This window comes from Epinephelus moara, chromosome 4, assembly GCF_006386435.1.
Source record: "Epinephelus moara isolate mb chromosome 4, YSFRI_EMoa_1.0, whole genome shotgun sequence".
Classification (NCBI taxonomy): domain Eukaryota; kingdom Metazoa; phylum Chordata; class Actinopteri; order Perciformes; family Serranidae; genus Epinephelus; species Epinephelus moara.
The window spans coordinates 11,260,978-11,288,818 of record NC_065509.1 but is presented as its reverse complement, the minus strand read 5'-3'; positions in this window follow the sequence as shown (position 1 = coordinate 11,288,818).

Below are 27,841 nucleotides of genomic sequence, written 5' to 3'. Positions count from 1 at the left end.
TGTTAAGCCAGAGGTTTGTTTTGCTTGTACTGACAAACAAGCCATTGGATCAACAAAACATTCAATTTAATAACAGAATTTAAAATAATGGATGTAGCTACTATTATGTTACCCACTGGTTTTTAAAGCCTTGAGTTTAGTATTTTGGCTGTTGACATCTTCTGGAGCTTAAAGGGATAGTGCACCCAAAAATGAAAATTCAGTCATTATCTACCCACCCATATGCCGAGGGAGGCTCAGGTGAAGTTTTAGAGTCCTCACAACACTTGTGGAGATCCAAGGGGAGAGGGGGTAGCAACACAACTCCACCTAATGGAGGCTTACGGCACCCCAGATTCAAACGTCCAAAAACACATAATTGAAACCACAAAATATCTCCATACTGCTCGTCCGTAGTGATCCAAGTGTTTGCTCGCGAGACCAGCAAGCACGTGCACGCTCATGAATGCGGTGCCCATGTCTCACGGTCTCGCGAAAGCGCGCACACTTGAGCACGGTGTACAGAGAGGCAGTTAGAGCTGCAGGCTACAATGAGGCTAAAAACAGAGTTCAGATGACGTTTTTCCAAACAACTTTTTATGTCGGGGCTTTAGGACACTTGGATCACACTGAGTAGATAATGGGTGAATTTTCATTTTTGGGTGCACTGTCCCTTTAAATGACCCGAGGTGACCATATTTGCAAAAACTTAGATGGGTGAGAAATTCTCCCCCATACAGTTGTCATGAACAGTAAAATTAGCTTTTTTTTCTGCTATAAAGTCTGGCATTTTAACAATAGGGTCTATGGGGTTTGACTCACCCTCATGATCATTTATATTGTCTTATATATCACCACTGTCAGGTAGAAACTTTGTGTGTCCAAAACCGCTACTTTTCAGGAAATGAAGAAAACACTGCAAAAAATAAACACTGCACTGTCAAAGTTGGTATTGTGTCTTAAAATGGACAGATACCGTCATTATATGTCATTATATTGTTCATTTTTTACTAATATCAAGCTCAAATGGAGTTATGTTTTTGACCAGCATATGTCCAGATCAACACATTCTCACTCTGACCTTGTCACATATCAACGTTTGGTCATGGGCTTTCCACATCCAAATATGACACGCAAGGTACCCTGGGTGCTTTGGTTGGCGACATTTCAGGAGGCCTTGTCAAGTCCGCCTGTTACATGCATAGTCTTCTTTCAAAATAGACTTCCGTTTTCACAACAAATGTACGGTTTGCAAAGTAAACGCACTACTTCCGTACAACACTGGGAATTAACATTTTTCTTCAACTAATAACGCACATGGTTGGTTTTAGGCAACAAGAACACATGGTTGGGTTTAGGAAAAAAAGAGCAGGGTTTTGCTTTATAATCTTATGGGACACGAACATCGATGTTTGTTGGACCCACTTGGACTTTCGCCACCTTAACTTTCGTTCTTGTCCTGCCACATTTCACCCAACGCTGCCAAGCGCCATTTAACGTTTACTTATCATGCCAATGTTAAAGGATGGCTTCGTTGATCGGTGTCTGATGCAACATGTCACTGCCCAAGCATCAGATTTCGATGGACTTTGGAGTGAGCCTGCGTTGTCCAGATTTGTGTTTTGTCCATCATAGATTAAAACAGACACATCTGAGGCAGTAAGTGCATCACATGTTGTTATCATCAACTTAAAGGGATAGTGCACCCAAAAATGAAAATTCACCCATTATCTACTCACCCATACTGCCTCTCTGTGCACCATGTTCACGTGTGCGTGCTTGCGCGAGACCGTGAGACATGGGCACCGCGTTCATGTGTGTTCACATGCTTTTGCTGGTCTTGCGCAGTCAGAGCTGCAGGCTACAATGAGGCTAAAAACAGAGTTCAAATGACGTTTTTCCAAACAACTTTTTATGTCGGGGCTTCAGCACACTTGGATCACTATGGACGAGCACTATGGAGATATTTTGTGGTTTCAGTTATGTGTTTTTGGATGTTTGAATCTGGGGCACCGTAAGCCATTAGGTGGAGTTGTGTTGCTACCCACTCTCCCCTTGGATCTCCGCAAATGTTGTGAGGACTCTAAAACTTCACCTGAGCCTCCCTCGGCATATGGGTGAGTAGATAATGGCTGAATTTTCATTTTTGAGTGCACTATCCCTTTAAAGGTTATAAAGTTTGTTTTAGCTATGTGTGCACTACAACAATACATTTGACCCAAATCTCTCTCACTTTATCTCTCTGTTTGTCAAACAACAAATGAGGCAAGAATTAGCTTGCTAGCACACCCCACAATCCCTCCAGCTCATCGCTAGGAGACTATTTTACCAGGAGGGAGAGCAGGTGGAAGCTCCAGTGATGGACCATCAGTAGTGGCTGTGGCTACTCAAATTCAGCCAGCCAGAACCAGAACACCTGGGGTCACAGTGAGCTGGTGGCAGCTAGTGACATTAGCTTTTATAGAGTGTTTCTTAAAAAGTCAGACGTAATTGCCTCGCTTCTCTGTGTGCGACACCAATATGCTCTATACAGCACTACATTCATACAATAGAGGGAGGGTGGAGCTGTGAGGTTTTGCTGACAGTTTGAGGATCCAAGTTTTAGTCTCAAGCACTTTTTAATATTTTCACTGATTAATGTTTGTAAATTCCACATCTAGTTGTAAAGGGTGATTAATAGCACTGATTTATGAAACACAAAATGTATAAAATAAATAAAATAAGAAAAGTAAAAGAATTTCTCTCTTTTTAGGTAAAAGGCTGAATCATATTACTAACACACTGCTGATGTTTCACAACGATGTTTGGGTATTAAGGACGACCTTTATGTGTTTCACACTTTTGGTTTCAGTTGAAGCACACTTATCCCAAACTCCTCTACTGACTGACACAATGCTTCTATCCTTGGGTCAATCAAGTTAGGAAAATCCACTGGGCAATGTAAAAACATTCACAGAATTAAATCTGAGAGAACTTAAAATCTCTGTAGCTATGACACTTTCACTGAAAGGGAACAATATCACTTTTGCTTTCAGGTGATGTAAGAGGGAATATTTTGTTCTGTGGAAATCTCAAACCAGCAGCATCTACAGGAACACCTTACTCCTGCGCGTGTGTTATACATTCTGTACAAAGACACACAGATTTCAGGTTGTAGTGTAGTGGTGGAGCTGTCAATGGATACAAAGATACATGGGGCCAGATTTACTACAAAAATGCTGTTGAGCAGATGTGCACTCTGGCATTCATTGAATTTGGGGCTGCTATCTCTGTGTTTTAGCTCCAAGTGTACTAAGATAGCAGCTCATAACACAGTCAGATCCTAGACTGATTCTAATACTGCCCTCTATAAGTACTTTGCAAGTGAAGGCGAGCTCATAATTAAAAAAAAAAAAAAAGTAATTGAGACTTGTTAATATATACAAGGGGGTAGACATCAAAGAAAGTACTGTATATTTATACTTATAGTACTTTTATAGGGGTAGCCCAAAAATACTCCGTTTGAGACTTAATACAAAATTTTGCCAACAAAAACAAAACTAAGTCATGCCTGTTGTGACTAGTGACGCTCCAGAAACACCACAGTTACCTCCATAAACCGGCCAGTGTGCTGCAGTTGGCAGTGAACAGCCTGGGAGCTGGGCAGTTTGCTGGTAGATTTATAGAGTGCAGGATAAATCTGTCGGAAGGTAAAACTACAAACAACAGACTTTTTGGCTTGTTCCTAGGTCTTGGCAAGCTAATAACTGTGCGTCTTCCATTCCAGGTGCAGCTGCAGGCTACAGTTAAGTTACATCTGGTACACACTACACAACATTTTTGTCTGTTCCAACGGTCACTATGTCACATTACGCAATTGTGGAATCATAAAATCTTGCCGTGACTTGGCTGAAAGACATGACACACTACACACTACTAACTGGTCCACACCAGTTATCCCTGGTCGTCTTTCACGATGTGTGTGATGTCATCGGGTTATTCTTGTCCTATTTTTATTACTTTTGCTATCATCGGAGTCACTGTGTCTGTTCATGTACCAGCCGACATGTTGTTGTAGTGTTAAAAGTGCCACCAGATGGCAAAAGCTACATTTGAAGCACTGTGCGTAAACATGCAAGTCACTGAATACTCCACAACAAGTTCCTGTAAATGTTTCACAATAAAGGTGTTTTTAGAAAATGAAGGGATTCTCTCAACCGAAGTTATAAGGGGCTTTTAATCTGAAAAAGATACAGGAAGTGTTGAGTTTGAAATGACAGTGGGATGCATTAACTTTATCAAGGCAAACAGTAGCGGATAAAAAGTAAAAAAAAAAAAAAAAAATACAGAGGTAAAAATAAATAACTGCCCGTCTATAATGTAGTCTGTTTCAAATGAAGCTGGTACTCTCTGCAGTTGTGGTGAGTAAAAGCCCCACCACTAGTTTGTAATTTTATTACTTTATATCCTCTATTATGAAGAAGTAGTATTGTTTGCTAGCTTGATGCTAATGGCAGTACTCAAGTGCCTCTGCTGTTTCACACCATCATTTTTCCCTTTTTACTCTGTGTGGTAACATCCCTAGAGGCAATATCAAAAAGGCTGGGGTGTTGTTGTCATACAGTTGTCGACGGCAGCAACGACAGAAAGAAAATCAAACCTGCTAGACTTTATGTCAGAACGTCATGAGGCGTCCCAGACGTGGTGTCAGTTGTCGTCTGCTATGACACACTACACGAGATGAAATGATGGATTATCGTGTGCGACACTCGTTGTCATTCACGATCTGAGCCGACAGCGTACCATGCTGTGTTGGGCTAGAATTAGGCTGATATCATGTAGTGTGTACCCTTCATTACACTGTGTTGTCTTTGAGGTGCTGTTGTTATTGTTCTTCAGACTCGGTTTATTGGGTGGGGGCGGAGAGGAAATAAAAAAGTGAGAATTGCTGTACCTAAGTTTTATAGTGGTTGTGAAAACCCTGCCTTTTATTTTGGCATCATGTTGGCTAAAATGTTTGCATGCTGACATTTTTGTAAGCATGTACGCACGTTCACACAATGGGCAATATCAAGTTTGGCAAAATAATAGGAGCCATGTCCGTATTTTGTACAATAAGTCCAGAAATCAAATATTTACTTTGATTTACTCCTTCTGAGGGGTGATACGATTGGTAGGCATTGTTTCAAAGAAAGAAAATAGTTCCTTCCCACAACAAGATCTGTGGATTAACTTAACAAGGTCATGGTTTCTGGAAAAAGACATTGCTGGTGAGTTTTTCAAATGTATGTTTTGGTGTTTGAGCACCACAAGCTGAGTGCATTCTAGTTGCATTATATTCACGAGCAGGTAGAGATCTCTACGGCAAATATCTCCAACACTCAGCAACTCACACCAAAATAATTAAGACTGATAAACAGCACCACATTTAGGAGGAAAAATATGTATTTTTGATTTTGCAATGAACTGCCCCTTTAGACACACCTAACTGACTTCACAGAGCAAGTGGTGACAAGGGCCCCCTGCTGCACTGCCTTACGTTGCCTTGTCTCAGCCAAAAAGTTGAACACACTGTAAACACTACAGCTGACAGCCAACCATCATGTATTTTCTGCACCAGTGTTAGAGGAAATTTCTCTTCGCACCAGCACATGGCAGTAGTCTGTTAGTCATTAAAAAAGGGAAACTGGAAGACTGTTTTAATGCTGGTTAGCCAGTAACAACGCAATCCACTGTTTAAAGAACAGAGCATATTCACTTTGCACCAGCAAAGAATAAGACAAACCAGGAAAATGTTCCTGCAAAAGAGATAAATGGCTCAAGAAAATTTGACCAGATTTCATTTCACTCCCTTCTGACTTTAGCTATTTCTGTTCTACTTTCCTCACTTCTGTTTCTCTTGTTCTGCCCTGAGCTGAACTCCCAAGTACATCGAATTCATCCACTGAAAGACCACATTCAACGTGCTAAATCAGCCAAACAAACAAACAAAAAAAAAAAAGCCATCGGGGGCCGGCAAGGTGCAACAGTGCAGGACTTTCCACACCTACCAGGGACAGAGACAGACACTCACTGATGGCCAAACATTGACCAACGGCTGACCGTTGGCTTGGTGTGTCAGGGGCTTAACTTGTCTCCTATTATTTGTGCAGTCTTCCTTTTAAGACATTTGCCATGAGGAGACAGTCACAGACACTGCAGACAGATTGAGACTCCAAGCCTGCTGCTTCTGATAATCGAAAGGCTGCATGCACACACACACACACACACACACACACAAACAAACATGAAGACAGACAGTGATGGACACAGTTAGACATCGTACATTAAACAAGTACATAGCAAAGAGGACACACACAAGCTCATGCACTAAACAAACAACAAATGCCACCCACACATTTGGACCACACACAAAGTCACACAAACAGCCTGCTACATCCATCCACACACCTAAATACAGCACATGTTCGGAGCAGGATGTGTCACCTCTGCACCTGAAAAACAGGGACGAAAGTCACAGTAAATCTGGCCCACAGCTTTTCTCTGTCCTCAGATATGTTTAGCTGTATATATTTTTAGGACTAAAATGTTTTCCTGTGGTTCCAGTCTCAGAGAACAAAGCAAAATCTGTTCTCCAGTGAAACTCAGTGAGCAAACAGCAGAAATGCTTCATTCTCCCACACTTTGTGAAGTTTGGAGTCTTTCTTCACCAGGTACACATCACATAGGGAGACAACTGATCTGCACTGGCACATTAGTTTGATAACAAACCTATTAGTGAGCATTGTTCAAAGGCGATCGCTGCAAATCAACTCTTTAACGATGACTGGGGAGATTTACATGGAGGTCTTCAGCTTCAGGATTACCACCTGGAAGGCACGGCGCTGCATGAAGAGATAAGCTGTGGTGAAATAATCAGCAAACTTCACGAGGGGGCTGTGAATCTGACAAGATGCAGAAGCGCATTAACAAAGACAGGAGCAGCACTTTATATTTGTCCCATTCTGGATCTCAGTGCCGAGGACTGGCAGTCTGTTGATCAACGGTGAATGTATTTAATTTGTGTTCAGATAAGCCAGCTGGCTGTCTGTTTTAGCGATGTAACCAAATACAAATGCATCATCTTACTATATATTACTATATAATGACGAAAACTGTCGTAGAGACATGAAACTTTGCACAGAGATGCCTCTCCTCATGAGGAACAAATTTGTACCAAGAACCCATAACTTCCGGTTATATAGATTTTCCGCCATTTTGAATTTTTTGAAAAACACTTAAAATCGATCTCTTCCTGGGAAGTTTGAGCGATCTGCATGAAACTCGATGAACATAATCTAGGGACCAATATCTAAAGTTCCCTCTTGGCAAAAGTTGGAAAACTTACTAAAACTGAGCTTCTATAAGGCAATGAATATTGCGGAGGGCGTGGCTCATCACATAAAGGTGTATAACATCTCAAGGGTTTCACCCATCACCACGCAACTTTGTAGGCATATGACCACACATAATCTGAGGGGACCCCTCCATTATTGACCCCATCAAACAAAATGGGGGCGCTAGAGAGCTAATTTCTTATCTAGGCCTAACCGCCATATTGATTTTTACTAAACTTGGTAGATATGTAGAACAGGACGCCTCAAGGTGACTGGAGAAATTTACCTCTAATTGGCAACTGGGTGGCGCTATAACAACAGAAAAATGCTTCAAAATGGCTAAAATGCGACCGATCGCTGTGGCTCCCCCTGTGGCCGAATGTTTGGGTTTTTTCTAATTTTTGGTATGACTTAGTCATGGTATGGTATGCTGTACTGATTGGGTATGGACTAGTTGTAATATAAACAGATAGCTAAACAATATGAACAGTATCCACAGGTTTGCAGTAACATTATTTTTTCTCTTGTTTTTCACCAAATGACACAAATGTCTCCAATTCCTCTCAGTCATAAATAAATAGAAAAAAATGTTTTGTAAACCCCCACTATTAGAAGTGTTTTCCTTTTTTTTGGTTTGGAAGTGTGGTTCAAATACAGTTCATTCTTTATTTTATGGTATGAGAAATCAACACCATCTGCCATTTACTCTTTACACGTTAGCTCACTCATGATCTCTGTTGTCATTGTTGGGGGCTGTCAATTTAGACATCAGCTATTCCATCAACTGATCACATTTAACCAATAGCACGGTGACACACCTTCATTGTTAGCCTATCATCTTCCTGCTGTCTTTTTAAAGAAGATTCTCTTTCTGCCTTTAGTACGTTCATGCTGCACCCTCCACCTCCCTATCCCCACCTGTTCTTTGCAGATTCATCAGCTTTGAGAAACTCTAAAACACTTTTGCAAACACTACTTGACTGGCTGTGGCTCAGGAGGTACAGCATGTTGTCCATGATCTCTGGGTCCTTCAGTCCACATGTCAAAGTATCCTTGGGCAAGATACTGAACCCCAAATGACTCCCAATGGCTGTGCCATCAGCATGAATGTGTGTGAATGTTTAACTGCATAGTAGGTGGCCCCTTATATAGTAGCCTCGGCCACCAGTGTATGAATGTGTGTGAATGTGTAAATGTGGCATGTAGTGTTAAAGTGCTTTGAGTGGTAAGAAGACTAGAAATCTGCTACGCAAGCGCAAGTCTTGAAGACCAAAGAAGATCAGGGAGTCATGACTGTCATCAACATTCCTCTGCAGTCACCTGACCTCAGCCCCATTGAACATTTACAGGAACACTTGAAGAGTGATGCTGGGTTCACACTACACAAAATGTTGGTCTGTTTCAACAGTCACTATGTCAGATTAGGCGATTGTGGAGTCATAAAATGTTGCCATGGCATGGCCGACAGACAAGACAGACTACAAGATGGTCCATGGCTAATCATCACTGGTCATCTTTTACGATACAAGTGATGTCATCGAGTTATTCTTGTGCTATTTTTATTATTATTACTATTATTTCAGTCACTGTGTCTGTTCATGTGCCAGCTGAAATGTTAATGTAACGTAAAAAGTGCCACTAGCTGGCAGGAGCTACATTTGAAGCACCACATGCAAACTATGCAAGTCACTGAATCTTCTACAACAATTTGTTTCACAATAAAAGCCTGTTTAGAAAATGAAGGGATTCTCTCAACCAAAATTATAATGGGCTTTTAATTTTGAAGTGATACAAGAAGTGTTTAATTTGACATGATGGTACGATGCATTCACTTTAAGAAGGCAAACAGGATAAATGACAAAAATACAGAAGGAACTATAAATAAAGGCACGTTACTAATATAGTAATATAATTCATTTGAAGCTGCTACCCTCTGCAGTTGTGGTAAGTAAAGCCCCACCACTACTTTTTTGATTCTATTCCTCTATATCACCCATTAGGAAGACATAACATCTTTCCTAGCCTGATGCCAATGGCAGTACTTACTGGGTTGACAAAGTGCCTCTGCTGTTTCATACCATCAATTTTTCCTTTTACTCTGCATGGTAACATCCCTAGAGGAAATATCAAAAAACCTGGGGCTGGACAGTTGTCCACATATGGGCCTACATTCTTCAAAGATTCAACTTTTCACTCAAATTGTTGAGCTGATATTGTCAAAAAAAATAGTGTTACATTCTAAGCAAATGCAAAACAGAAGTATCTTTCGTAGTGGTCTCAGACCTTTAGACCCACTGTAGCTGTAATAGTTGTTGTAGTTGTTCAACACTCTCTATTTGTATTGTCCAGTGTGCTCACCACAGTTTCACATGGTGTGTGTTTAGGATACAGGTCATAGGAGTTTTTGTGAATTTGATAGTACGATTGCAGGCACAGCAATCTGTTGCATTTTAGCCATTTTTCTGTTGTTATAGCGCCACCCAGTTGCCAATTAGAGTTAAATTTCGCCAGTCACCTTGAGGCGTCGTGTTCTACATATCTACCAAGTTTAGTAAAAATCGATATGGTGGTTAGGCCTAGATAAGAAATTAGCTCTCTAGCGCCCCCATTTTGTTTGATGGGGTCAATAATGGAGGGGTCCCCTCAGATTATGTGTGGTCATATGCCTACAAAGTTGCGTGGTGATCGGTGAAACCCTTGAGATGTTATACACCTTTATGTGATTATAGAAGCTCAGTTTTAGAGATAAGCCCATTCAAAGTTTGCAATTTCAATCGGTTGCTATAGCGCCCCCCTTTTGGCCAGTTGATGTAATATTGCTTCATTCACATCCTCCCATGACCCTCTACCACTGTGCCAAATTTCACATGGATTGACCAAGTCAGTGAGGAGAAAAACGTGGAACAGACACACAGACAGACAAAGTTTTCGTCATTATATAGTAAGATTCATTATTTTTCTTTGTTTGAGCGTTGACCGGCACTCTTTTACTTATGTCATTTAGTAGCACCTTCTTCTTCTGCAGTGGCTGACTATAAAATTAGTGCCACCTCCAACTTATCTAGATAAATCAACTCCCAATATTTGTGTAATCGTAGTGGATGAAATATATTAGCATTTTTGAAGATTTGAAGATTTTCTGTAAATTCTGTTAAACTTTGCATTATATTTGGATGGAAACCCAACTACAGTAGGAATGTAGGCAAACATAAAATAATTTCTACTTAGATTTTAGGGTCCAGTTATTGAATACTGTAGGCTGGCTCTCTGTCACACTGTCCTGACTTACTGGAACAACTGAATAGAACAGATGTTGCTGTTAGTAACCCCTGTGTTTTCCCCACTGTGACAAGTCAAAATGTCTGCTGTAAAAACAAAGTGGAAAAACACAGAAATGGTTTCCAACCACTGAAATTCACACACACTGTGTTACACCTTCATCTATGCATCTCTCTGTCTGTCTATTTAAACTCTGTAAATTAAGTCCACTTAAACCTTAAGCAATGTTACACACAATATGTAGCAATGAGGCTTTTAAAGCCATCTCTACATGTCATTATGTATGGATTAAGTAAATTAGTTTGGAAGCTGTGTGGGATGTGTTGCTTCAAGTTGTTTTTCAGGTAATTTCTATGTGTACACAAATCTCATTATAATTTCCGTTCTTTGTTTGAAAGCATTGCTCTGTTTGTTGTTTCCTCAACATTTACATATATTATTATCACTGATTAACTGCTCATGAGTATTGGGGGGTGTTTTTTTTTTTTTTTGTTTTTTTTTGCAGTTACAGGTTATGCTCCACATGGAAACAAGCATCACGTTTTATCATGCCTGCTCATCCTTTTACATCCTGCAGTTTGGCAACACTGCTGCACAACGGTGTGTTGAGCCTGCGCTAATTAAAAGAGCTGGCAACTCATCATGCTTTGTTTGTCCCGCTGCTCCTTTTCTGCAGCAACATAGGAGGGAAAAAAATGCATATTTATCAGATTGGTGCTGGATGTAGCTGTGTATTTTTTTTTTTTTTTCATCTCTTTTCCACAGAGCTGAATAAAATGTAACAATATCAGCAAAACAGCCCAAGGTCAGCAGAAAAAGAAAGTAAACGATAAGGCATGCCTGATTCTGTTATGGCTGGTGCACACGGGAGCTGTGCCCCGGCTACAACTGTCGTGAAGGGGAAATGGGATGAAAACAAAATGCAACACAAGAGGGCTTCTTACACTTTTAAGCCTGACACCTCAAAGATAAAAGCATCCTTTCAGCCCTCACTTAAACATATTGGCTCTTCTGTCAAACAAGCTCAGACAGGGATCATTTTGGACCCACTACTTTTGATTTTAAAAGCGCTATTTGTCACTTTGTAAATTCAATGAATCATTACCACATTCAAATTTTGAGAAATTGGTAAAATTTTGGCCCAAACTAGTCACCAGATAGCTTGGCAGCCTCTGCTGCTGCACTGTATTTAACACAGTCCCACCAGGTTGGATTTGGCAGGAAATCATTTGAAATGCTTTATGGCACAAAACAAGAGGAGAGTGCTGTTCCTCTAAAGCAAATGAAACTGAAGCTTTCAGTTTCTCCAAATAACAATTAGTGGACAAACAGGAAGAAAAGCGAAGGACTCGAGGATGAGAAGCAAAGGATTTAAGGAAAACTTGGTCTTAAAGGACCATACAGTAGCGATGGTCATGCATGTTTTATCCCTTTTACTTCAACTCAGACCTACATCCCATCACAGCTAGTCATCTTGCAAACAATGCGACTGTTGTGCAAATCTGAATGGACTTTCCACTTATTGCAAGCAGCCATTGGCTTCCATTCATTTCCATATGATATGAAAATCATTAAGCAGACTGTTGACATTTTGCTTGATATATGCAGTTCCACAAGTATTATTGTGGCATTACATCATTGTTGTAGGTGATGCTGTGCAGACTTTTCAAATTAGTGTGCACCTACACTGTGTTACCACACAACAATAATGTAACACTACACAACTCCAGCAAAATGTCACAATGCTCCTGGTTGATTTCTATACTGTACAGAAATGAGTGGATATCAATGGCTGCCTGGAATGAAGTACAATCTACAAATCTGTCACTGTATAGTGTAAGGTAATCCTCTGTGGTGTGAAAGTTTTTATCTTATTCACCAAACTGCCACAGATGGAGATAATCCACTTCTAGAGGCCATAAAGAATTCCCTGATCCGCAGTTATGTTGCAGGCTGTTGAATTACAATTCATAATGGTGCTTTGGTTGGTGTCGGTGGTGCTGATCAAAGGCTGGTTTGCAGTATAAGAGGGACGCCCTCAGTTCAACAATCAGGGTGGCTGTTTGGATTCCAGCCTTCAGTGGGATAAGAGTGGACATCAGCTCCTGGACTATGGCGGTAGCAACTTGTATTCAGCCAGTGCAAACTCTGGGGTGGGTCTGATCCCAGATCACCTGACACCCTACCAGATCAGCAAACATTGTATTGCCGGTTAGACCCAGCGCTGCTTCTGGCAACCCAAGACAGCCCCAGTGCTGTTGAACACCGAATTGCATGTGTCCTTGCATGTATGTGCTACTGGGCCAATCACAAGAGACTTGACTACTGTTAGAGTTAGACTTCTGTGGATGGTATAGATGGTTTGTTTTAAAATTAGGTGGATGACCTGAAAGTTCAGGTAAATAACCCCCCTTCAAGCTCTTTGGAAAATATCTGGTTCTTTAACAATAAATTCCGTCTTCACGACACTCGCTAGTTGCTAACAATGTCTGCTTGTTGTTTGGTGCTGGGCAGGCAGGGTACAGTGGGTTCAACAGATGTAGCTTGACGACAATGAACAAAAAAACAGCAAAAAAGGTTTGCAGAGCTGCAGGGGAACTGAAGAGCGAGGTGATAATTCTGTGTGTTTAACCTTAGGGATGTTTCTAGATTTTGAGGCCATAGGTTTTTTTTTTTTATAAACAAGCTCTGTTCTTATTTTGTAATGCACTCTGGCATCTCATTTACCCATAAAAACTTTTTGTTTTCCTCCACCCTAGATTAATTACGAATTGTGATTTTAAAGATATCACCACTTGTTAGTCATATGATTGAGAAACGGAATACTTTGCAAATGCTATCATTAAAATCTCAAGAATTTTGAGGTACTTGTACTTGTGTGTTTTTCCATTTTATGCTTCTCTATAATTATGCTCCTCTCCATCTCAGAGGGAAATAATGTGCTTTTTACTCCAACACATTTATTTTCTGCTTTAGTTACCCTGAATACAAAATATAAAATGTAATCAATTAATAAATAATGATGCATTATTAAAGATTAAACTACCCAGCAGTATACTGTATATATAAAGCCTTTAACATTTAGGTGATTACTGGTGTGCTCTTGCCTGTGTGTATGTGATCACACAAAATGTGCTGCTTGAATGAAACAGAGGACCTGAAACCTGTGTTTTTAAGCAATGATGTCATATTATTTTCAGGGGCTTTTAGGGGGCGGCAGTAGCTCAGTTCATAGGGACTTGGGTCAAGAACCAGAGGGTTGGGGGCCCAGGCCCCTGTCTGGACCAAATGTGGATTGTGGACCGGCAGCTGGAGAGGCATCAGCTCACCTGAACAAGGCAGCAATCCCCAACCACCTGGGGTGCTTGCCCATGGGCAGACCCTCCGCCCCAACATCCCCCCCATCCAATGTATGCAAAGGCCCTGCTTGTGCATGTGTGTGTATTTCGAGCCTGTGTGTGTATGACAACAGAGTGAAAAAAATGAATTTCCCCTTAATTAAGTATTTCTTCTTCTTCATCTTCTTAATAGAATGACAGATTATTAGATTGGGGCCTTTTGTTTTTATTAGTAGGCCTACTCTTGTTTTTGAAATATATACAGAGCAATATACTTAGATCCAGGGCTAATAATGAAACATTCAGGGCTGTTGTGTAGATTTAAAAAAAAAAAAAAAATCTATCAGTGGCACTTTAAAGAGCTTGAGTGGTCCTTCAATTAGAGAAAGCTCAGTGGAGACACAAAAGTGATCATTTGTCTGTATGATTAAAGGTTTATGTTACTAATAAAGCTATTTTTACTTTATGTTTGCACGGCATAATTAGCTAGGAAAATAACTGCACATTGGCTAGAATCGTGTTTGTCTGGCAGCATCATCTCTTTGAACAGGCACAGGCAACTTAGAGCTTTGCAGATTTCTGTGGCAGATCTCTCTTCGATAGACGCCTGTGGACCTGACTATGCAGTAGTTTTGAGAGGGGAAATGGAAAGGAAGCAGTGAGCAATAAATAAGTAATTGAGTAAATTTTGTCTCGCCCTCAGACTCAGGCTCAGTAATAGTGCTGTGCCCGGATTCAAACTGGGTAAATTTACTCTTTCCCCCGCAGACAAAACTCAAAGCAACTTTCAGGGAAATCTAACCATCAGGTGTCGAGCCCCTTCTGTATTATCTGAGGGTGGTGAGTGGAAAAATAGGATGAGAGGAGACGTTATTTAAATGTAAGTATGATTTGGTTATTTTACACTCACTTGGGTTTGAAAGTAATACACTGATGTACTGTTATAGTCTATCAATGAAGCAGTAGGAGACATAAACTCTCTTATTTTCTCTTTGAGCTTTATTTGTAATAGTGAGAGATGGTGCTGTGTGTGTGCGTGTGTGTGTGTGTGTGTGTGTGTGTGTTCCAACCAGTTCAGGTATGGAGACCAACGACTGCTTCAGAAACTCTGAATCCTCCTTCTTTCCCCATGCACACACACACTCACATTAATACACACCTGTCTGACCAGCACTGCCTGTGAGCCAAAGCGGATGTATAGCCGCGTGTGTGTGTGTGTGTGTGTGCTTTTACCCTTAAAGCGTGTACCTGTGACTGCCTCCTGATAGCTTCTTTGTGTGTGCGTGTGTGTGTGTGTGTGTTTGTGCGTGTCAAAGTCTGAATATATTTTTTGCTTGCTTGCATCTGTGTTTGCAAGAGCCTGAGGGTGTGTGTGTGTGTGTGTGTGCGTGTTTAGCCCTAGAGTATGTACCTGTGACTTCCTGCTGATATATACTCTTACCGACACTCGTCCCCTCCGAGCTCCTCTCCTTTTATTCCTCTCTTTCTCATCTGTCCTCCTTACCTAGCCATGTTTCTTCTCTACAATGACTCAACTCTCACTATTTTTTTCTCTCGAGTCTCCATGTGTATTTTTATGACATTCTGACTCACTATAGTTTGAGATGCAGAGCACAGAACTCAAAAATGTGACTGAAAACCCCAATAAAAGTCATAGTTGAAAATATTATGTATAACTTTGCTTTACTGGGTCGTCAGTCTGAAGCTAAGTTGTGAAAACCTTAAAAGGACCATAGGTTTTGCCCCTTTGCTGCCCATTACATACACTTTGCACTGTGCCTGACCTGCAGCACTCTTATATCTAGATTGATGCACATCCATTAACTTCTGTGTGATTTACGTTGTGTTCTGTGGATGTACTGATTGAAAGAACGACCTGGACCAAAAACGACTGCTGGTTGCTCCTTTAATGAGCACAGTATGGTTGTTGTGTCTCTGTACAAGTCAATAAAAAACAAAAAAGCTCTGTAACATACAGTTTTCTTCACAGACACTTCAATCCCGTTAGCAGATAAACACGCAGAAACCCTTGTAGCACAGGTCTACTATAAAACTTGTAAAAGTGCATCTACGAAGTTTATATCGAGTCTCATGCTTCAACAAAAGTGAGCACTTTTAGAGTCTGATTCATTTTGAAGAGAAAAAGTTCTGTTAACCTGTGCTCTTTACGTTCACTTTCAGTGTAAAGTTATACTGAGTGTTGTGTTAGGAAAGGCCAACACTTTCTTTCTCTATTCATCAAATACTAATGCTTCATGGTGGCCCTACAAGTAAAACTATGACACTCTAGGTACCCCTCTAGCATCAGTTTTGGATGCTCAGGGACAGCATGTCAATTTACACTGACATTGTACACATTGGGTCTCATTCATGAAAGTGAGTAAATCTGTGTGTAGATTTGCACATAAAAGCCTACTCTACTAAAAACCTACTCCGGATTCAGGAACGCCGCGGCAAACTCAGATTTGATCGTAAACACGTGTGTATGAGCGGCAAACTCAGATTTGATCGTAAACACGTGTGTATGATCATGAATGCCAATCCATCGTAAAGTGCCAGTGCGCTCCCGGTAATCAGCAATTAGCATAAATCCCCGCCCATGAATAGCCAATGACCACCATATAAGGAGGTGTATGTGCATCCAGTCGACCTGTCAGTCATGGCGCAAAGAAAGAAAGAGAGTGAAAGAAAAAATAATTTTTCCGAAGCGGAGATCGAAATAATTTTGGGTGAAGTGGACTGAAGAAAAAACATTTTATTTTCTTCAGTTAGTAGTGGTGTGNGCTGCTCCTGCTGCTCCTGCTGAACCCAGGCACCGAGGCCGAAGAGGCTGTGATCCGGCTGTCCTTACGGATATTTTTATTATCATCATTCAACATGTAGAAAGAACTTGTTTAAGGTTTAAGATCCTAATCTGGATCTTAAACCTGCTAACTGCCAACTAATGTAACTAAATGTGTTATATTTTTAATATTTTGTCATGTTTAGATTACGTGTTTCAAAGGCATCTGTGTATTGTGTACATAACAGAGCGCAATACGAGTTAAAATTGTAATTTCCAATAGTGACAAGCAATATTTATGTGCTTTATTAAATTTACACAAGCACTACGAGGGGTCAGGAGCAGGAGTAGATTTTGTTAGTAGCTACGAAAAGATCGGAGCTACTAAAATATTGATGAATGCGGACATGCACGTAAATTTCCGTCTGCGAACAGTTTACACACAAATTCCTTCTGTTCACGTTTCATGAATGAGACCCAATGTGTCTTTTCAAAATAAACTTCCATTTTTACAGGAAATGTACAATGTTAACTTATTGTAATGCAGTTGTTAATGTTTAAAAACAAATAGATGAGCCTCAGTGGTTCTTACTAAAATATATACATTTAATTACGTCACAAATCTGAGAAGCATAGAAGCTCTTTGAACAGCATGCGGCATGAACTGATACAAAAACTTAAAGTATAGAACAATCATTTCAGCCTTATACAGTGTCTGTTCCACTTCATTTAGATCCTTGTATCATCACATCATCAGACAAGAGTCAGACAAAGTGTGTGTATGTCAGCAAGGTCGACCTCTAATCATCCAGGCGGGCAGAAGCCTCTCAACATAAAACATGCAAAGTGTGAAGGGTGCTGATGCTTCTCAGGTCAACTGCATGTCAATGCAGAAATAAAACATTATTATGAGACACTGAACACTAACACTAGTTTGTCCCACAGTTGTGAGTAGACATTTTAATTGAACATGTTGCACTGAGTGCCCTCCAGGAATCGCCACCTTAACGTGATGAAGGGGCTGGCATGTCCCTGTGATCCTTTGAGCTGGGTTGTCCGGGACTAATAACCCTTGGTAGGGTCTCCCAAGGGAAAGTGGTCACAGGGGAGGGGCCGGACTAAGAGCATTTGGGGTAAGCCCACAGTTGAGCACCACTGTGTTGGAGTTCTCCCCAGGGAACATGAGGGTTGCCTCGGTGTGACTGTGGGTCGCTGAAAGGAGGACTCTGACTGTTGTGTACACAGTTTAGAGTACCCAGCCGTCTGAGTGTCTTTGGGAGGTGTCCTGGAAAGGGTTTCGGGCGGGGACTCTATAGTTCTCATGGCGGACTTCAGCACTCACGTGGCCAACCATGGAGAAACCTGGAGGTGGATGATTGGGAGCGATGGCCCGCCTGATCTGAACCCGAGTAGAGTGGTGTTATTGGACTTCTGTGCGAGTCATGGATTGGCCATAACAAACACCATGTTCGAGCACAGGGAGGTTCATAAGTGTACTTGGTACCAGACCACCCAAGGCCAAAGATCGATGATTGACCTTGTGGTCGTATCATGAGATCTGCTGCCGTGAGTCTTGGACACTCGGGTGAAGAAAGGAGCAGAGCTGTCAACTGATCACAACCTGGTGGTGAGTTGGATCAGATGTTTGGGGAGGCTGCTGGATAGACCTGGTAAACCCAAAGGCGTAGTGAGGGTGAACTGGGAACGTCTGGCAGAGGTCCCTGTCAATGAGGTCTTCACCTCCCACCTCCACAAGAATTTTTTCGTGCATCCTGCGGGAGGTTGGTGTCATGGAATCTGAGTGGTCACCAGCAGTGAAGGAGGCTGTGAGGTTGAAGATGGAGGCCTTTTAGGTTTGGTTGGCCATGGGGTCTCCTGAAGCAGCAGACAGGTACCAGTTGGCCAGAAGGGCTGCAGCTACAGCAGTCGCCGAAGCGAAAAACGAAAGGGGGATATGTTTGAGGAAGCTGTGGAGAAGGACTTTCAGTTGGCCTCAAGGTTTGCTATGCTGGACCTTCTCCCCACACAGAGTACCGAGAGTACGCTCTGCCACTCTGAGAGTGCGGTGCTCTGGATAACCAAACGCTACGTTCCGTCAGTGCTCTGAATTTACGTGCGATCCAGTTTGTGCCAGAGTATAGTGATGTCCAAATTAAGCTTCATGAACCACCAGTTGTATTTGCTGAATCCACTAGATGGCACTCTTTGGTTTCAGTTAGCAATGGCCAAATAAGGCTTCCTGAACCATTTTCTTTATTTTTTGGGTCCACTCTGGCACTCTTTGTTCAACAAAGGGTTGAAACCAAACTGTATTGCCATCCCTTGAGCCTTTGTCATTACACCAACAGCGCCATCTAGTGGGTTCAGCAAATACAACTGGTGGTTCATGAAGCTTCATTTGGACATCACTACCAGAGTGTACTCCAGCACTCGGAGTAAATATTTCTGAATGCACCACTCGCATCATATTCCTCCATTGTCAACAACAAGCCAAAAGAATTTGCTAGCAAGCATTAGCTGATGTGTGTGGAGAATTGTTTTGCCTCCAGCTAAGCCCCACCCACCAAAAAAGGTCATACTCTGAACTAACAGTAAAGGGTCTACAACAAGAAAAAACACATTCAGCATAACTTGGAAATTTTACACAGGAATGTACATGGTTTACAGAAAATTTAGTAAGAAACACACAAATATACAAATATAGTCCTTTAAACAGATTTCTGTCTCACCTCTCCTCCTCTCCTCTGTCCTCTCACTGTGTTTTAAAATCACTGTGTTCTCTCTGTTTGTCTTCTCCCTCATTTTATTTTCTCCATGGGAAATTATTATCATTAATCCAACCAAATGGGAGCCCAAGTGGAAGAAAATTACATTCACCCTGAGTGTTTTTGTTTTTTCATGTAGCGTATCACTTAAGTCAAGGAAACAAGTGTAACACTTTGTAGTCCAAAGGTTTTCCAGTGGTGTTATACTCACAAGGTACTTTACTGATCCAGGGAACAAGATCTGTCCCTCACATAACCCTACAAACCTGTCATATAATGTACACAATATACACCTGCCTCTTTAGGCACTCCTGTGACACATGAAAATCACTTTCCTCACCATGAGTCATACTACTAACAGTCATCTGACGTCTTCTGTGGCTTAGGAGGATCTTTGCTAAGTCTGAGAAAATAACCCTGATGATGTCACCAGCATCGATTATGTGATCAGGGATAACTTGCTTGAGATTAGCAACTACAAATTCATAAAAGAAAGCCTGCTCTACAAAAAAAGCCTAAAAACAGTGAAACATGCATCAGATTTTTACTTTTATTCTTTTTGAAAGCTGCTGTAAAATCAGGTATTTCAACTCATAGTAGTGTCCCAGTCGCAATGGTGCGCAAGCCAAAAATGACATCATCATGTTTTTTGTGTAAATCACAAAGGCTCTGCAAGATGTCAGTCATCATCTCAAGCATGCCCCATATCAGGTAAATAGTTATAAACAGCCCAACTTTGACAAGGTAATCATTTTAACAACAAAATGATGAACTGAATATTGACAAGAAAGGCAGTTCTCAGTCTCCACTGATGAAAACAACATTATGTGGCTGTTTGCTTTTAGTAGGTGAAAAAAAAAATCCTAGTATTGAGTACCCTAATGTTTCAAAATATTTCTTGTTTAGTCTCAAATTGACTTTCTGTACACAGTCACTGTCCCCTTCACTCTCTCTGGGTTTCCTTTTTATTGTACCTTGTTTTTCTGTAAAAGTCATCAGCAGTTTTTGAATTGTGCTTATTATCATTATCATCTGAAATAAAGGAGGAGTTCTGCATATATGAGTGTTTCTGTGTGTGTGTGTGTGTGTGTGTGTGTGTGTGTGTGTGTGTGTGTGTGCGCGCGCCCCATGCTGAGCTGGTGGTCTTGTTGCAAATCACTCCGAGCAACATTAAGACTGGAAAGCAGACTTCTGCATTATGCATTACACACTCGTTCCTCTCTCCCTCTCTGTCCTCCTCATTTCTTCCCGCCTCTCTGTCTGCCGCTGTTCACATCTCACTTCTCTTCACTCTAATTTCTCCTCTTCCTCTTTCGCCATCTCTTTCTCTCTCCCGTCCTCCATCTGTCTGTCTGTTTCCCTTCTCCTCTCTCCTCTCTGATCCCTTTTCCCTTTAATTCTCAATGTTTGCTGTTGTTGGAACCATGCGACTAATTTTAGCACCAAATAACAGCTGGGGGGATGAACTCTGCATTCCGAAGATGCCACACACACACACACACAAAGTTGGAGAAACAGAGATATTTCTTGATTCTGATCTCAGCTCTCTGCAGAATAAAACATCAGACTGAATAACGCATTCCTTTCCAAATGACTGATTCCCTGCATTAATTTGTAATCAATGATGTAATAAATTCTTCCTCATCATTGTAATAAGATTGCTGGAATCCCATTTCATGTGATGTATTATAATATGCAAATGTGCATGCATGCTGAATTTTCATGCTTGTTCTTTGCATTTTCCTTTCTTTTGATAAAATTATTTATGAATCCATTTCTTGCCCTGTATCACAATCCATAGTATGTTCTTATAGTATTTATTATGTCAGACATGAGCACATGAAAGCTTCTGTAGACTGAAGCTGAGATTAAGGCCAATAGGAATTAACTTTGTAGACTTTTTGTTATATTAGCATAGCGCATATAGCAGTGACACAAGAAACTTTCAGTGGAAATGGAAATTGGCAATTTAGCCTTCAGGAGGAATGGAGACTGTCAAAAAATCTATGCACACAACAGACTGAGTTATAAAGGAACAACATTGTAATGAATGGACTCAACTCTCTGCTAATTGCCCATTCATTGCCTCCAAATGTTGCCATCTATAATAGTGTTTACACCAAAACTTTAACATTTCTGCTTTTTACTCAGAGACTCTTAACTTAAAACATGATATAGTTCAATGAACAGTAAGTGAGTCTCTGTCATTGGGTGAAAGAGGATGTCAGGTGTGTGGTGGTGCCACAGTGCACCACAGGTTTGGTTGGTGACTTTACTTTTCATCATGACTCAATTTATAGGTTCAGGGCAGGTACATGTGTGTTGGGACACAACCTGAATGAGTGGCAACCAGTCGACATGTCGTCCTGCTGGAACAGCGGCCAGACAAAATGGCACTGCAGGGGACACTAGAGTTTCACAAGCCAGTGCACTGCTTGAACCAGCTTCTGGGAGAGAGAGAAAAAAAGGAGGATTAGTGGAATTCTGGAGTGGTGAAAGCAACTTAAAAGAGCTTAATATTCAGAGAGGATCTGTGATTCAGAGGTTGTCTGCACACAGCTCTCAAAATGGAGTTGGCTGAGTCAACGGCTAGCAGCTAACAGTGCTAACAGCGTGAACAATTGCTGTGTCTCAAATTGCGTACTTCTGTACTTACACTTAATATTTTGAGTGCATACGTGCGTTCACACTGAGAAGTATGGAAAAATGCAGTGCACTATGAGTACCCAGATGGTGCACTCAAAATGGTCAAGAAGTTGAGTGTGGAACTATGGACACTTATCGCCCTCAATGGTCGCCATCTTGGCTACGTAGCAGAAGGGGAGAGACCACTTTTCAAACTGGAAATGGCAGCCTAGGACTGTGTGACCGTGAACGTCGCTGCATTGTACAAATGTAAGTTATTAGAGTTGTGACGGTCACGAACGAACCGAATCTTTTGAACGGTTCATTAACATGAACGATGGGAATGGAGTCGCAGATGGGAGCCGTTCGTTTTTGGGGTTTTTTGTTTGTTTTTCATCGCTGTGTTTGACACAGATGCACACACAAGCTCCTCCTTTGCTCCTCCACTGAGTGAGACGGAGAACAGGCACAAGCAGAGGAGCGCAGCAGAGTACACATGCGGTGCTTATTTGATATGCAAATATTGCATGACGTGAAAAAAAAAAAAAAAAAAGTAGCCTGCACACACACACACACACACACACACACACACTTTATAGAATGGGTAAATCCAAAATAGTGATCTCACTGTCAAAGCAGAGGGATATGGCGCCACCTTTTGGAATATTTACAGTGAATCCAGGTCAGACTTTAAAATCTACTCCACACGTCAAGTTATAATCAATATTTCAGAATAATTCAAACTCAGATATTCTACCAATAGAATATATATTGGTGGGATATTGGTGAGTTTGAATTATTCTGATCCAAATCTCACTCCATCATTCCTCCCAGTGATTATTTCCAGGATAAAATGAGTTACCCCCAGGCTGGCTTCTTAAAATAAATGCATGTAAAAATGAGCCAGTCTTTTGAATGGCCCTTCCATCCGGCTCCCTTCAAAGAGCCATAAATCCCATCTCTATAAGTTATACGTGTGTTTTTTGCACTAAGCACCACTATACTCTTGTCGGATAAAAGCCAGCAGTATGTTTATTGGGTTAATTTAGCAGTCTGTAATGATTTGGTACCGCGAACGATAACGCAAATGCTAATGCTAGTTTGCTAACTAGCTAACAGCTGCGGTCGTCATTTCCGGTAAGTGCACAATGGCCGTGTTTGGTTTGAGACAACACTACCCTGTCGAACTTGGAAATGTACTAATGGAAGTACGTGATTTGAGACACAGCAAATGTTAACAATAGCAACAATGCTGACAGGAGAGAGACCGGAGGGTGGGCGCTATGCTCCTGCAACAATGCTGTCACTGTTACCAGCCGTAACTGCCGTATGAGCTCAGTGCAAAGTGGCAGTGATTAGCTAGCCAGTGGGTTACACACATGCACGCGCAGCCAGACCATCTACCTAAACAAAGAATGGCTTGAATTTCAACAAACACACAGTTAGTGTGACTTTATTTTCAGCTCAAGGTGCCATTACTCCACTATGTCTTTACATAGCAAATAGTGCTTTGCTGCTTTATATATGCTCTGAATGTCATAAAGCATTCCTTTCAACCCTCATTCAATTAAAAAAAAATGTTTCATGACGATTCAGTGCATCCTTGAGATGTCACAAACATGTTGAATACACTGCCCTTCTCATATTTACAAGGCTGAGATTTTAAATATTTAAATTTGCTTAGTTTACATCCACCTGTGCTTACTCGCAATCTCTCTGTCTGCCTTTGTTGGCACACTGCTACATTTCTCGGCATGTTACTGCCACCAACTGTCAAACAATGGAATTGAAATTGATGAGGCTGTAGGATTGTTTATTGCGCCATCTGGGTGGTAGACCGCATGGACAAGACAAAGAAAATAACAACCCGTTTGTTAAAACATTGCTCTAAAGCTCCACGTGATACCTTTAGAACCTGTTTCTACTTTTGTTTTCACTGAGAGGAATTGAGGACAAGGTGTCCGGAGGAACTCCAGCTCTGGCTGTGATTGAACTGCAGAAGTTTACAATTCTGAATGACCCCTTTCTTCAGAGAAGGACTTGTGTGCATGTGTGTGTGTGTGTGTGTGTGTGGTTGTCCTTTCTTTATTTTTGTGCTCACACAACCTTTCTTGTCCTGCTCTGACATTCTTTTTGTTTTTCAGTAGTGTGGCCCTCTCCTCGGAGATTACTCTAACTCTTACAACTGGAGCTAACTTCAATACTTTTCAACCATATCGACAAGAACATTGATATTGTCAAAATCTGCAAAAAACATGGATTATGTTCAATAATACCTTATTTTAAGTTAAATGGCAACCTGCCATTAAATGCAACCTGCAGTGGTACCCACAGGGATTCTCCCACCAGTCAACAGCTGTGGTCCAAGACAGCTTATGTGTGAAGATATATTTTAAAAAAAACTCCCTTTTGAACACTCCAGCATGCCCCCCAAAAACCCCACTTCATCCCATTCCAGAGCCAAAGTTAAATGTGTGCAACACAAACTCTTACACTGTAGCCTTAGTTCCATTATAATCGTACATTTCCCTCTCCAAGATATCCACACAAAAGCAGACTTCATATTCTAAGAAGATTAATGACTGTTTCACAGCATTCTCTCGGATAGCTGAGGTTAAATATGTAAGACTGAAACTATCACACTGAGAGGTGCTGTTTGTTTCTCATCAGCAAAATAATTAAGCCTCATTCTAATAGCATATTACAGCACCATATGTGCTCCACTGCAAGCCCATCTCCAGTACACACACACACACACACACACACACACACACACACACCACAAACTTTTTCAATCACTCAGTCTCCATCTCTCTCTCCATTTGTTTCTTGATTTACCATGCAGAAGAGTTTGATCTATTTACTATAGAGCTGGACGACTCTTTGATCTGCTGGTCTAAAAGGCTGCTGTCTGCCCACAACTCTGACACACTGTCTGCCTTATGTCTCAAAAGCTCTTTGTGTGTGTGACTGTGAATGCACACGTACACTAGTTTGAACACTGCTTGTCAGTTCCAGACATCATAAATATATGTTCAAATTGCCATATTCTGACAACTGTGTACTAAGCTTCAACTGTATGTATACAGTCATTACTTTCAAACTTCATGTGTCAGTTATTCAAAAACTTGATGTAAAATGGATCTGTCTCTCTCCTCCACTTTGTACCCATTTTAGCCACACTAGCAGTGTCAAATTTTCAATTTGTCATCATGTTAGCATTGTCATTGTGAGCATGTTAGCATGTTGATGTTGGTATTTAAGTACTGGGGAGCCTAAATACAGAGGTGCTAGCACATCGGTTCTTAGTCTTGTTAATTCGAGCAAGGGTAGGTCTTAGAGGAACTATCTCTACAAGCAATGCTGTGTTGTTATTAGCCAACCTTTTGTTTGATGCTGGTGATTTTTTTAAATGTATTTATACTGGTTTTTAACAATGTATAAAGAGTCTAGTTTCTATGTATTGCAAAAATAGATCCCAAATTCTTATAAATTTATCAGAAGAGCTTTTAATGTGAGTCTTAGTTTCTCAAGTTTGAGATGTTGCGTTACTTCCCTCAACCACCAGTCCAGCTTTGTGGTTGAGGGTTCTTCCAGTGGAGAAGGATTAATCTCTGTGCTAATGAAGTGACACATTTTGTTACTTTGAGTTACGATCCTGAAAGATTATTATTTTTCTCTAATGCTATGCCAAAGATCGCTGTCAAAGGATCTGGGTAAATTTTCATTTTGAGGACATCTGATAGTGTTTTGAAGGTCAAACTCCAAAAAGTGGACAGATTAGGACACAGCCAGGATGAGAGTGCTAAGGATGCAGGAGAAAGGCTGCACCTGTCACAAGTGGAATCAACATAAGGGAACCTTTTACAGAGTTTGACTTTTGAAAAAACAAGGTGATGCTGCACCTTAAATTGAATGAGGCCATGCCGGGCATAGATGGAGGCTGTGTGGACCCCCTCGAGGGCTCTTCCCCACTGCTCCACCATTGTAGCCACTCCCAACTCGATCTACCATATAGACCTCAGATATTGATGGGTCTTGTGGATTTGAAAAAAAAAAAAAAAGTCATAAATAAAAGATATTGCACCCCTATGGGAGGGCTCAAAAGAAAACAGAGATTCCATTGTTGTTTCTTCAGCTCAAGTTGGGCAAACTTTACTTTTAATATAACTACGAACTTGGAGAAATCCAAAGAAATGAGATTGGGGTAAATTACATTTATTTTGCAGTTGTTCAAAGGTAGGAAATACTTAATCCATAAAAAGGGCCTTCATATTTCCTACGCCATTACTTCAAAAGAATCGACCATAATGGATGGGGAGAAGAGATGGATTGGAGAGACTTGGGCAAGGAGAGAGCCAATCTGCCATCCATACTTTTTCCTAATACTTGACCATATTTTCAGAGACTTCAGAGTATTGTCGTGACAGAAGCAATGGAGAACACGAGGGCAGTCAAAGATCATTAAAATAAATTATACTCCATTTGTACCCAAGTGGGATTTTCAGCAGATTTGTCAAATTGGAACAAAAACAACAAAGCATGAACATTGCACACGCAGTAATAAGACTGAAAGACACTGTTGTTTCCAGCCAGGCTTGGACTTAGAGCTTAACCACATTTTGTGGTGTAGCCCGCCTACCTGCATGTTAGCATACATGTGATATATAGATGAGGCACATGAAGTTCTCCATCCCATACAAACACATATATCATGTGTTCCTACCCTCCAACATGACCCATAATAGCATTTCTAGTTGGGTTAGGTTTAGGGAAAGAAAAATGGTTCAAGTTAGAATGAGTCATCAGGTTAGGCTACACATAACATAACATGACTTGTAATGTCACGATCAATTTGTCTACTTAAGGTAACTTAACAACATGATGTTAAAAGTAACATTACACACCTATGTACATATGTTACAATAACTTAGCATTGACTTTTGGTTTCAAATAGGACACAAACAGCGCCTGGGTCAAAGTCCTGTGTGACATTAAGACATGACAATAAGAGGTGACCTTACAAGGTGACATTAGGAGGTGACATTACGAGGTGACAATACAGCGTGATGCTTGGTGATACAATGATGTTACATGATGTTAGACCTTAGGTCACAACTTGACGTTATGTGATGATGTAAGCTAAAATAACTCTACGTTGACTTTTGGTTTCACATGGGACACAAACAGCGGCCTTTTTGGTCAGTGGTACCCAGGTGACCTTACATGATGATGTGACATTAGGCAACAACTTGACATTACATTAAGATGTAAGCTAAAATAAGTCAACATTGACTTTTGGGACATGGGACCCTTAGCGATTTCCTGGGTCAAAGTCCTATGTGACTTGTGGTGTTAATATGTGAAGTTTTGATGTGATATCAGGTGAAAATGTGACAACATCATGACGTGATGTACAGTGACAACTGGATGTTACGTGGCAATGTTAGCTAAAATAACTTCATGTTTACCTTTGGTTTCACACAGGACACTAAAGCCTACTTTACACTACGTGGTTCAAGTGACCCAATTCCGATTTTTTCCTCTCAAGTGGCACAGATCGGATCTGTAACATGAACGTGTAAACAGGAAAAAAATGCATGATATCGGATATTGTCAGATCAGATTCAGGCCTCCTTCATATGTGGAAATATATCGGATATGAATCAGATATCTGCCAGTAGGTCTGTAATCTAAACAGACAGATCAGATATTTCC